Consider the following 12,258-nt stretch of genomic DNA (forward strand, 5'->3'; position numbering starts at 1 on the left):
AGCTAAACATACAATAAGTACCAGTAAAAATTTCATACACTTTTGAAATTTGAAACCATGAACACTGAAATATAATATTATAATATATGCCTATTTATATTTGAAAAATGACATAGAGCTCCAATATATTTCATCATAAATTCTTTCAATAAGAAGGCTAGGTCCTTAAACTTTGAAAATTGCATGTGAAGCAACAGGTAACTGTTAGTTTTGAATAATATCACTACATTTTTATATTGAAACTTTGAACTATAAAAATATAAAGATACTTTTCAATATTTTAATTTTATAACTTACTTTTAACCTTCCTCAGTCCTGCCTTAGAGGAAACTGCAGTTTCCGCTGTTACCTGTAACATATCATAAAGGCTTGTCAATAAACACTCCTGTATCACATTAAAATTTACTTTTGCAATGTAAAATCCCATGTCACAAGTTTTGTATAAACTGGTTTTCAGTGAAATGCTTGTGAATATATAAAGTCTGTTTTAAATATATTAAGATAAAATTTATATTTCTCAATTCTATGTAATGTACACAAGTAGATTAAAAAACGTCATTCCTGGCACACTTTAGGAGCAATCCAAAAATGAACAATTACTGTCTTGAGTACGGTACCATGAATAATTGTACACAAACAAACAGAAAATCTGAAACTCTTTTATTGTTTAACAGCTCAAGTAATGTAGAAAAATGCTAATGTAAGTAAAATTTGGTGAAAATAAATGTAAAATATGTAAAATCCAAAATTTGTTAAAATGAATTTGAAATTTATCAAAATATAAAAACTTGTTCAAAATGAACATAAAATCTAGAAAATTGAAAACAAAATTCAATGAAAAATCTTTATTCTACAAAATTACTCCTTTACATTCTTACATTCTTTGCATTCTTTATCTATACTCGTCATTTTTCCAATAATCCAATGTAAATTATCTTTTTAATTTATTTCTTTAATCTTTACATCACCTAAACATTTAAAAATCTATTTAGTAAATGTACTTTAAAAACCTTCTAATTCTGCTATGATTTTAGACCCAAAGTTATCTTTTATTTCTCTAAATTAAACAAAATTGTATTTATTTTCGTCTAAATCAATTCTTTAAATCTTAATTATACAATTCTATTCCATTCTTCTTAGCTCTAAGTAATAGGAAAAAACTAACAAATTTCAAAAAGGAGAAATTCAAAACCATACACTTTAATTGGAGAATTCGAATTAAAGTGTGTGAATGTAGAATGATTTTTAGCATAAATTTCAATTCTTTTCTCTAAATTTACAAGAATCAAGAACTTTTATTAGTCATCTTAACATCATTAAAATGCATTGACATCACCAAATCTTCAATAAAATATTAGCTCACAGTATAATGTTAATTCAAGTGAAAAACCTGACTGGCCGAGATGAAACAATACTAGCTTACATTTAACTAAGCGTAGATAATTAACAATAAATACATGTACTAATACAGACTCAACAGAAAGTAAATTATTAACTGATTTATGAGAGAATAAATTGATTAAAAAAACTCAATAATAAATAGTACAATAACAGATAGTCAGCACCTTCTTGTATCTGTTTATCAGCTGTGTGGATCGTGTCTCCCTCTCACAGTTTTGTTTACACTGCAGCTACTTTACCTGTTCTATAACTATATATTTTTTGTATAGGCATATACAAGTGTCGCAGTATAAGCGTAAAATATTAATTGAACAGATTAATGTAGCCATAGATGTATTGAGGAAGCTTGCATTTTGTTTTGAGGTTAGCCATGCAGTGGCAGTGGCCATTAGAGATGTGTCGTTCAATTCGAACGGGTAGTCAAGTGATCCAGATTAGAATGTTTCAAAAGACCCGTTCACCTAGAACGTTTTGTTCACTTTTTCCTGCCAATTGAATAAGTTTGATATTTGTTTCAAACCAGATATATTATTTTAAATAATCGTTTAAAACTTATAATATTATTATTAAGTTCATTTAAAACCACTTATCCGTGAAAAATAGCTTAACATCGTAATATGGAAATAACTACAAAAATATAGAGTTTATGCATTACGTTACACTAAGTCCTTAAAATTGTTCAGTCGTTACTTTCGTTCACTGCTAACCGATTAAGAATAAACCCGTAATCGTATAACTCAAAAGGGGGACTAGGGAGTCTCCCTTATGATAAATCAAAGGCATATCAATCAACCAAGTCCATTGATTATAAGTATTAACATTTAAAATATTTAGCAATAAATCTGGTAACTTACAATTACATTTTTTAAATAAGTTTTAATAGATTCCTGAAATAATACATTTTTATTATTATACATCTATCCATTCACTGTACGATATGCTGTTTCTTCCTCTATTCGAATACTTTTTTACTAGAAGATCCTTACGTTCATTTGTTCATTTTGTTCAGTAAACACGATGACCGGTATAACACGCTCTAGCGGGAAGGTTCAGTAACTCTGTACTGACCGGTTCAACTGAACGGGTCACAGCGGTGAACGATACCGACTGAGCCGGATTAGTCAGCTGATCAAATTGAGTAAGCGCCGATCAGTGGTGGGGATACTTGGAAGGGGCGACGGTATTTACCCCACCCTGCGTGAACAAATCAACCAAGGTTTTTTTGCTAGCAGTTTACCTATAGAGGAGTGTTCTAAACCACCCATCACTCTTGATACTAACGTCATAAAAATCAAGGAAACATGTTTTAAGGCTAACACTCTATTTTATATTAGTAAGGTAAGCTATATAACTGAAAAAAAGTTTGAACTGTGATAAATCATCCCTTCTTTGTTCTTTAAGCTTCCAAATAGTGAAATTTGCCAATTTTTAATACCTAACTTTGGGGACAATTTTCGGAGTTACAATTTGCTTTTAGAAAGAAGATAACAAGTATTGCAGAAGGATCTTTTTGAAAAGAATGGTGTTGGTTTGGAAGCTCTAGCATAATCCAATCCAGTGTAATCAATTTAACGCTAATGTCTACAAAGCCAAATATCGCAAGATTCTCGTAAACTAAAATTGCCACCATGCATAAACGTCATTTAAAAGTCATTTTTTAACCTGTTATTAGTATGGTAAAAACATATAAAAAAATGAAAAAATTTAAAATAGTCAAGCAACCCTTATAGGACCACTTCATATAGATTGACCCGTCATTTTAGATATTTTGTATTTTATTTTGAACGAGAATGCGTTTAAAATATAGACAGACATGTATATTTATTTATTTGCATAAAAAAACTATATTAGAAAAAACAGACTGTATTAACTTAATGTAAAAATTACTAGTTCGCACTGATGACCATGAGCATTTCTGATTGGTACTTTTCCGACCTTAGATCACGTGCCAGATTGTCCAACATGATCTGACATCAGAAAATTGGACGGTTTGTGATGTGATCTGAGATTGGGAAAGTACTGATTGAAAATGCCCCTGGCCATCAGTGAATCCATCTCCCCCAATAACCACCACTCCCATTCGCCACATGTATTCTGTCAATAAAAAAAACTTTCCTCCTCTGTTCAAGGTAAATCCCAGAGGAGAAGGTAATTATTCATAATAAAATTATAAATGAATCAAGCGCATGACAATCAATGAAAATAAAAACTAAAAGAACAACAATTAACTATTCGAAAGTCACAAGTAATTTGTGTGTCTAGGCCTACTTGAAGGGTCACTCACCTAGGCCTATTTAGGCAATTTGGCAACAGAAAGTACTCATCAGGTATTTTTCAATTCATTATACAACAAGGAAAGTACTATTAACATATAATAAAATTTATTTTGGTCCCTAATAAGGAAAACTCGTCCAAAAATAGTAACCTCCGGAAAATACCAAAGTACAAAAAAAATTTAAAGTTAGTTTTTACAAGTGCTGACGTGATCAGAGTTTGAATTGAGGTAGAATACTAGGCTATCCCGAAAAATGTTTAAATTTCGCCACAAGTGCGGTTAATGCCACAAGTGCGGTTAATGCCACAAGTGTGGTTAATGCCGCAAGCCCACACTGATGGCCAAGAGCATTTCTAATCAGTACTTTTCCCAGGTTGGGTATGATAAGCAGACCCGGCTTTTATATCAAAATTGGCAAACGATATTACTTAATCATAACCATCGATATAATCAATCGATACTGATTAATTATTTTGAATTGTTAACTTAGTCTATATCAATAGCTGTAAACACTTTAAAATAATACACGTAGGGTACTTATACATTTTTAGGGTAAATAACTTTTTAATGAGAACGAACTTTTTAAGCAGTAAACAATTTGGTTTTATTAAAGGGAGATCTACTGAAAGTGCATTAATTGCAGTAACAGATTATATTTTCACCGGTTTAAACTCGTAACTTAAAACAGTTGGCCTCTTTATTGATTTTAAAAAAGCATTTGATATAGTGAATCATGAAATTCTTCTAACAAAATTAGAGCTAGCAGGAATTAGAGGTGTTGCTCTAAACTGGTTCAATAGTTTTATCAAAGAAAGGAGACAAGTAAAAACACTTTTAGTGATTCAAAAATTGTCCAAACGGGTGTCCCTCAAGGTTCTGTGACCTCAGCCACCCTTTTTCTAATTTTTATTAATGATTTGTTGAACCTTAATTTCCATGGAAATATTATCGCTTTTGCAGACGACATTGCACTTTTTTATACTCACAAAGACCTTAATTCACTAGACATTTTAATCAACAATGATCTTTTAATACTCAGAAAATGGTGTTCTGCAAATAAAATGCAGGTTAATGTAAATAAGACCAAGATTATAACTTTTGATTTTTTTGGTTTTGATCTACCCTCCCCCTTGATATTTCACTCCACATCCTGTAATTTCCAAATATGTACCTGCCAGCCCTTAGAAAAAGTAAAAACTATTAAATATTTGGGAATTTTGCTCGATGAAAAATTGACTTTTGAACCTCATATATTAGATTTACACGCAAAACTAAGATCACAAATTAGAAAATTTTATTTTTTTAGACATTTTTGTAACTTGACACTCTTGAGATCACTATATTTTGCCCTCGTCAACTCAAGACTGCAATAAGTTTTACCATGCTGGGGAGGAACATACAAAACATTAATAGACAAGTTAAGAACCACTAAAAATTACTTTTTATGTATAATTCTTAAAAAACCAAAAGAACTACTTCTTTTCCATTATTTCAACAATTAGAAATTTTACCCTTTCAGCATCTTTTCCTTTTTAAAGTTTTGAGATTATTTTATATCAGAAGTGGGAATAGAGAAAACACAACGCCAAACCATTTTCACAATACAAGAAGTCTTGTAAATAACTGTTTTAAATTACCCAAAGTTAACAAAGTTATTTTTCGTCACTCCTTTCAATATCTAGGTCCAAAATATTTCAATCAGTTGCCACTTCAAATCAAAATTATTAAAAATTTCAAACACTTTTGCAAAGAAACAATCACTTGGCTTTCTTCACAACAAGATGTAGAATATCTTAATTATGTCTTAGCATAATTAAGTAGTATAAATAATTGTTATTTTCTTACTAGTAGTTTTCTGATATAAGATTTAACTTTAACCCATGTATTAGGCATATTTATTACCTACTTATTATTAAATATTTTATGTATTTATTGACTAATAAATATTTTCATATTCATTATCAATTAATTTCATGTATTACTTAACTTACATCATATTACTTATACATCCACTAATATTATTTTCTTCTTTCCAAATTATTGTAAGTAGTTAAACTCACAGATTTTACAGTTGGTGATTTTCTTTTATAAGTATTCTAAATGCTAGACTATGATATACTATGTCCATGTATTTTATATTTTGTATAGTTTCAACTGGTCACGCTACTGGATAAAGTGGCCAGATTAATTTCTCGCTTTTTTCCAATATTGTATTGCTGCCTTGTACTTATGGGAAATAAATTCATTTATTCATTTATTTCAATTTTATATAAGTAATTTTAATTATTAAAAATGGCAGTCAATTTTAGAAAACTACAAGACATTGCTTTGAAAGATGATAAGACATAAATAAAATATATTGTTTTTGTGGCTTCAACATGTTGCGACTCTTACCGAAAACTCCACTATGTGAAATATTTTTTTTATAATAATTTGTTTGATCACTGTAAATATTAAATTCATATTTTAATTTAAAACATGATTGTTACTGAGGACTATAGATACTTTTATATCGACTGATAGTCTAGGATTTGAGATGCGAATATTAGCTATCGAAGACTACATTCTTCGATATAAAAAACGGGGCCCGCTTATCGTACCCTACCCCTTTCCCGTGCCAGATCGTCCAAAATGATCAGCCAATAAATGAAAAATATCCCTCAACATAATGTCAAAATTCAAGCTACGATCACATCAACGCTTGTGAATTAATATTAACCCTTTTAACCCCGGCCATTAAATCAAGTGATGTGCCAGAAATCCCAAGCCATTTTCAGACAAAATGTAAGGGTTTTGTAAAAAATTCATAACTCAGTTATTTTTTAAAATATTTAGGTAATTCTTTTTTTGTTTTACTTCTTTATACATGTAGCTTACAGACATATACAAATAAAATTATTATTTTGAAAGTAGGCTAATTTTTTTACATACATATACATAGGCATATAAAAAATAAATAAAAATGAAAAAATTTCAAGTTTGATCATGGAAACCATATAGATAAAAAAATATTTGACACAAAAATATCCATTTACTTTATGATATATTTAATCCTTAATAAAAGGAAACAAAAATTATAGGCCTACCTTATTTACGGGTACGGTCCAATAAGCGGACCCGGTTTTTTATATCGAAATTGGCAAACGATATTACTTAATCATAACCATCGATATAATCAATCGATACTGATGAATTATTTTTAACAACTTAAATAATCTATATGAACAGCTGTAAACACTTTCAAATAATACAATTAAGGTAATATTTTAAATTTCACGTAACATTGTGTATTAAAATGGCCGTCAATCTTAGGAAGCTTCACGAAATTGCTTTAAAAGACGATAAAATATGTTTTTTATGGCTTCAGGATGTTGGGTTAGTACCTAAGAATCCATTATGTGATATTTGTGGAAAGGTAACAAATGTAACTGTCAGAGGAGCTAACATGGTCGTCTTCAGATGCAAAAAAAAGAAGGTAATGGTGGACACAACTTTAGTAAAAACGTTTTCGTTCTGTTTCATTTAGTTAAAGTTATGAGTTATGGTTATGTTCATTTATTATTTGTTATCATTAAATTCACATTTTAATTTAAACATATGATTGTTATTACTTTTATATCGATTGATAGTCTATGATTCGATATGCGAATATTAGGTATCGATGATTATATTCTTCGATATAAAAAACCGGGTCCGCTTATTGGACCGTACCCTTATTTACAAGTGGAGTAACATCAATTTTTGTAAAGCTGTGTAAATTTTTCTTTTTGCCATTTCTGGGCAAGGCAATGTAACAAGACCTTTGAAATTCACAGTACTTAAAATAAGCATAAAACCAAAGTTATTTCTGACAAAATAACTAAAACTGTTCATAATCTAAATTTACAAAAGTTTTAAAACAATATTTACATCACTACAAAATGTTTTAGCACTTGTGGTCACCAAAACAATTAGGTGCACATCCACACCATTTGCAACTAGGTTACTAATTAGTGTATTTTCACTAACGGGAGACTTTGAACGATGTCTTTTACTCATTTTGAAATCAAACAAATAATAAACTAAACTAAACTGCTGTACTTTACACTGCTTTAACCTAAAACTGTGAAGAAAACGGAATATTTACAACCACGTGATATACAGCTGTCTGCAACAAGCGTGAGCAGTCAGTCGAGACGAACTGCAATTGCTCAGTCACAGGTACTGACAAAATACGAAGTCAAACCATTACAAACTAATATATTTCGATGCAAAATATCTTTGTGCACAAGTCTGTGAAATTTTAAAGCATTTGGTGAAATAGGTGGCCAGTAAAGTAATAAAAAGTGCACGTCCGCACTATACGGACGTCGGGAGTTGACGCCATTTTTACGACGTCCGTATAGTACGGACGTCAGGGCTAAAAGGGTTAACATTTAACATTTTTTTATCTAGGCTATTATTCGCCTTTCCGAAAATGACATTATATTCATATTCAGCCAATGATTTTACACATAAATTAGTACAAAATATACTGAGTACCAAATATAGGTTAAGTACCAAAGAAATTGTCATTTTAAGTAAACATATCAGAAAAATGTTTTGAGCTGTGGCAATCAAAGATCTTTTTTAATATTTACTAGTAACATAATTGGTTTTGGTATGCCTACCTATCTCAGAGCTTGGGGACACCACAATTGTGTACAAATAGTATAGGCTACCTTATGCCTGTTAGGCCTTATCAGTCACAAATAACATCTAAACTGATATTGACACTTGTCTCAATGAGCAGTCAATGGATAACTTATTCAAAAGTAAAAAGCAACATATGGTTTAGTCATGGCTACTTATGGGATGATTTATAAGTCCTGTTACAGCTGTCAGGAATACCTCCACTACAGTAGGCTAACTCCTTAAATTATCTAAATTCAGCTTATGCCAGGATTACACAAGAATAGGTTTTATTTGAGTTGTTGCTACACTAATACACTGTTCGTTATACTACATATTGTTAATTTTAAATTTTACACTAAAATAATAACACCAAATGACAGTTGCACTTACTTCTTATTAAAATAGAACAACGTTTTTAATTCAAGTTGGAAGTCGACGACCTAATCACTCAGTTACCTCTTCTCGGTAAAATGAACACAATTTAAACAAGAATTAGGCCTTGATTTAAAAATCGTCATTGACATTATAAAAATTAAAAATGAAATTAAACCTTCATTATGCTGAGAGATATTTGACAATATTTTTATTCAACACGACAATCTACAAAACTTCCATATCACCTGCCATTTTCTCACATAAACTACTTTTTTTTCTTGCCATTCTCCTTCTCAACGACCAATGGTGGAATTATAATAGTCCCCAATTAATACATAACAGCAATATTCTGAACCACATAAAACCGATTACTTAAATATCGAATTAGGATGAGATAGTATCAAAATAAAAATTAGAAAATACATTCCTTCTTTTTATTACTATATGAAATAGAATATGTTTTTAGTTAAGTCATTGAGAGACAAACGTAAAATTTTATGGTTTAGTGAGAAGACTTTGAAAATCTGTCACCACTACAGAGGTGTTTATTATATGTTTATTTGAGAATCAAGAAGATTTATTTCCCATTAAATAAAACAGGTTTACAATAGGCATCGTCATAACTAAAATTACTTTATACATTTAAAATCTCTAATTTATCCGTATCAAAAGTCAGATATTCATTAATTGTACTAAAAGCCTTTTGTTTAAGCCAGGTAGACAAAACTATGCTACGTTTCTGCAATGGTGTTTTACAGATTCTGGTAATTTATTGAACAACAAAAGTTGTTGATATTTATGGCTTTTATAATACTTAGCTCGTAAAATCCTAGGTTTAATTAGATTTCCTTTATGTCTTTATAAATCCAGATTATTCTTTATAAAAATAACATTAAGATTAATATAAGTACATGCAATAGTTATTATGTTAAAATGAGCGAAAACTTGTCTACGTGAGTCAGTTAGGAATAAACCAGTGATAATTCAAGTGCCTTTTTCTGCCACATAAATGCTGTTTTGGCTGATGCTGAATTTCCCCATAATCGGATTCCACAGGTTAGATCGTTGGATGAGCATGAAGCATTCCGAAGTATGCCATGATTAGAACTCCTGAACGTACACTTGTTTTTAGTTATCTTAGAAGAAATGATACTCTTGCTAATTTCCTACACAGATTGATTATATATTTATAGAATTTGGTATATAAATAGATACCAACAATGTAGAATCTTGGAGCATTGGAAAAAAGGTTTATCGTACTATCACTAGTATAAACAAATTCAACATTTTCCAATATATAATTTTTTATATATTGGAAAATGTTGAATTTGTTACACTAGTGATAGTACGATAGATACCAACAAGCTTTGGTCTAAAGCCAAACTGAAAGTTAAAAGCAAGCCATGATTAAAAAAGTACTCATAGAGCTGGTTCACTAAACACGATTCTATTATTTTACTTATGATTGGCGCAATTTTAATAGATCTATAATTATCGGCATTGCTTCCCCTTATTTAAAAATAGTAGTGACTTTGGAGACCTTTAAAAAAATCAGGAAAACAATCCTGTACAATAACTAAGTTTATAACATAGTAAGAGGAAACAAAATCACATCAATAATATTATTTTATCAAACAATTTGAAATACCATAGAGATCTTTACTGCGTGGATTACTCATTTTATAAACAACATTCTTCACTACTTTTATATTAATAGGTTTGAATTTGAAAGACGGAATATCACTAAGATATGTTAAGTATTCAATATAAGTTTCATTATGTGCACTTGGACTGTCATACAGATCAGTATTGCTAAACACGTTTACAAAAAAATTGTTTAACTCAACAGGAGAAAGTGGTATTATTGGTTCTATCCTAAACTCAAGCCTACACTCTTCCTTTGCAACTGCCCATACAACTTTACAATAATTTTTAGAACTAGCTAAGCATTTATCATTAGCTGCTATTTTAGCCTCTTTAATACAATGTATGTAATGTTTTTAAAATGTTTAAAACAGTTATTATCATCTATATTTGCAGTATTTTTACATTTTATTGTGTAATGCCAATAGTTGATTACGGATCTTATGCAATTCTGGAGTAAACCAGTTTACACCTATTTTCTTTTTGGGTTTGTTTATCACAGATGCTATAGAAAAATAAATATTTAAAAACATTGTAAAAATATTTAAAAAGACGTTTACAGCAATATTTACATTGTTAGTATGGTGACATTCTTTCCATTCAGTATTACTCAGACCTTCTCTTAAATGATCCAATCTCTCTTAAGAGAAAAGTCGTTTTATATGTTTCGACAGAATCTTTTTGATAGCTAAATGTCTATCCTGACAATAAATAATTTCACTGGTAAAACTCATCCTAACCCAAATACCTGCATGATCCGAAATTATATTTTGTTTCGGCAAAGAAACATCTAAACAACTTACATGTTATTGGCTACATTATCTAGACAAGCATTATTTCTAGTTGGAGAGTCATTAGTGCAATACATATCAAAGTAGCGTAATAATTAAATAATCTTGGACGTTAGTCACTTCTGTTTTTAAAATATCTACATTTAGATAACCTGCAAGAACTAGATATTTAGGTCTAAAAGTGTTACTTGTGATAAACTTCAATAACTTTTCTAGGCTCTCCATAAATTGATTAAAATTAGAATCTGCTGTATGAAACAAACAAAGAATTATTAAAATGTATTATTACACTTAACTTAATAGCAGATGCTTAAAAAATAGATATTTTACAGAATGTGGATACATCAATACATTTGAAACATAAGGTCTTTTTTCACCATAATTGAGAAACCATCATAAGGAGGATATCTGCTGAAAAACCCCGCCAATACAATACCTTCTGGAATTTAGAGTTCCATTTTATCTTTGCAAAGCAAATGTTCATTAAGTCAAATAACATCTGTTTGTTTTAGAGTCAAAATAGTTTCTAATTGATGCAGTTTATTTCTCAGGGATTGATTGTTTAAAGCGCAAATATTTGTTGTAAATCCCTTTTTTACAACTCGTATAAGACCTAGGTTATTTTTTATATTCGATGGTTCTGTAAAAAAAGAGTTATTTCTTTCATTGGTACTTCTAATTTTAGGAGGTCAATATTTAGTAACTATAACTCCCTGAGACCATTGGGTAGAGTGCATCAATTCTTCACCAAATTCTAATGGTACACCCACTTAAAGGAACTATAATTATTGAATATAGTCCTTAATTTTTCACACTGATACAACGGGGAGCATTTTAAGCTATTCAGATAATTGATAATTGAGTAAGGAGCAACGTCATTTTCCAGTCAGATATACACAACTAAAACAAACGCTTACCCGGTTTGAGTAAGGTATTTTCACTTACCTTTTTTTGTGCCGTGGATAACCCTATTTTTGTTACTATAGCTTGTATTACCTCAATGTACGAAGTACGATTCTGTACATCGCTGTTTGACGATGTTGAAAGTTCTGGTAGACTAGGACATTTTCTTTCCAAATTTGGAGTAGTTTTATAAAATAATGTCCTAAACCTGTTGTG

At 30.1% G+C, this 12,258-nt stretch overlaps 1 protein-coding gene across 1 annotated transcript in view; it reads right to left on the minus strand.

Moving 5' to 3' along the window:
- The window catches only part of LOC124364113 (kelch-like protein diablo), a 49,772-nt gene extending 40,796 nt beyond the window's left edge, over positions 1–8,976 (minus strand). Inside the window, exons 1-2 of the mRNA XM_046819314.1 lie at positions 8,720–8,976; positions 298–349 (exon numbers count right to left, since the gene is read on the minus strand). The gene's annotated coding sequence lies outside the window, so the exon portion shown is untranslated. The remainder of the gene's footprint in view (positions 1–297; positions 350–8,719) is intronic.
- Positions 8,977–12,258: the final 3,282 nt, after the last annotated feature.

This window comes from Homalodisca vitripennis, chromosome 6, assembly GCF_021130785.1.
Source record: "Homalodisca vitripennis isolate AUS2020 chromosome 6, UT_GWSS_2.1, whole genome shotgun sequence".
Classification (NCBI taxonomy): domain Eukaryota; kingdom Metazoa; phylum Arthropoda; class Insecta; order Hemiptera; family Cicadellidae; genus Homalodisca; species Homalodisca vitripennis.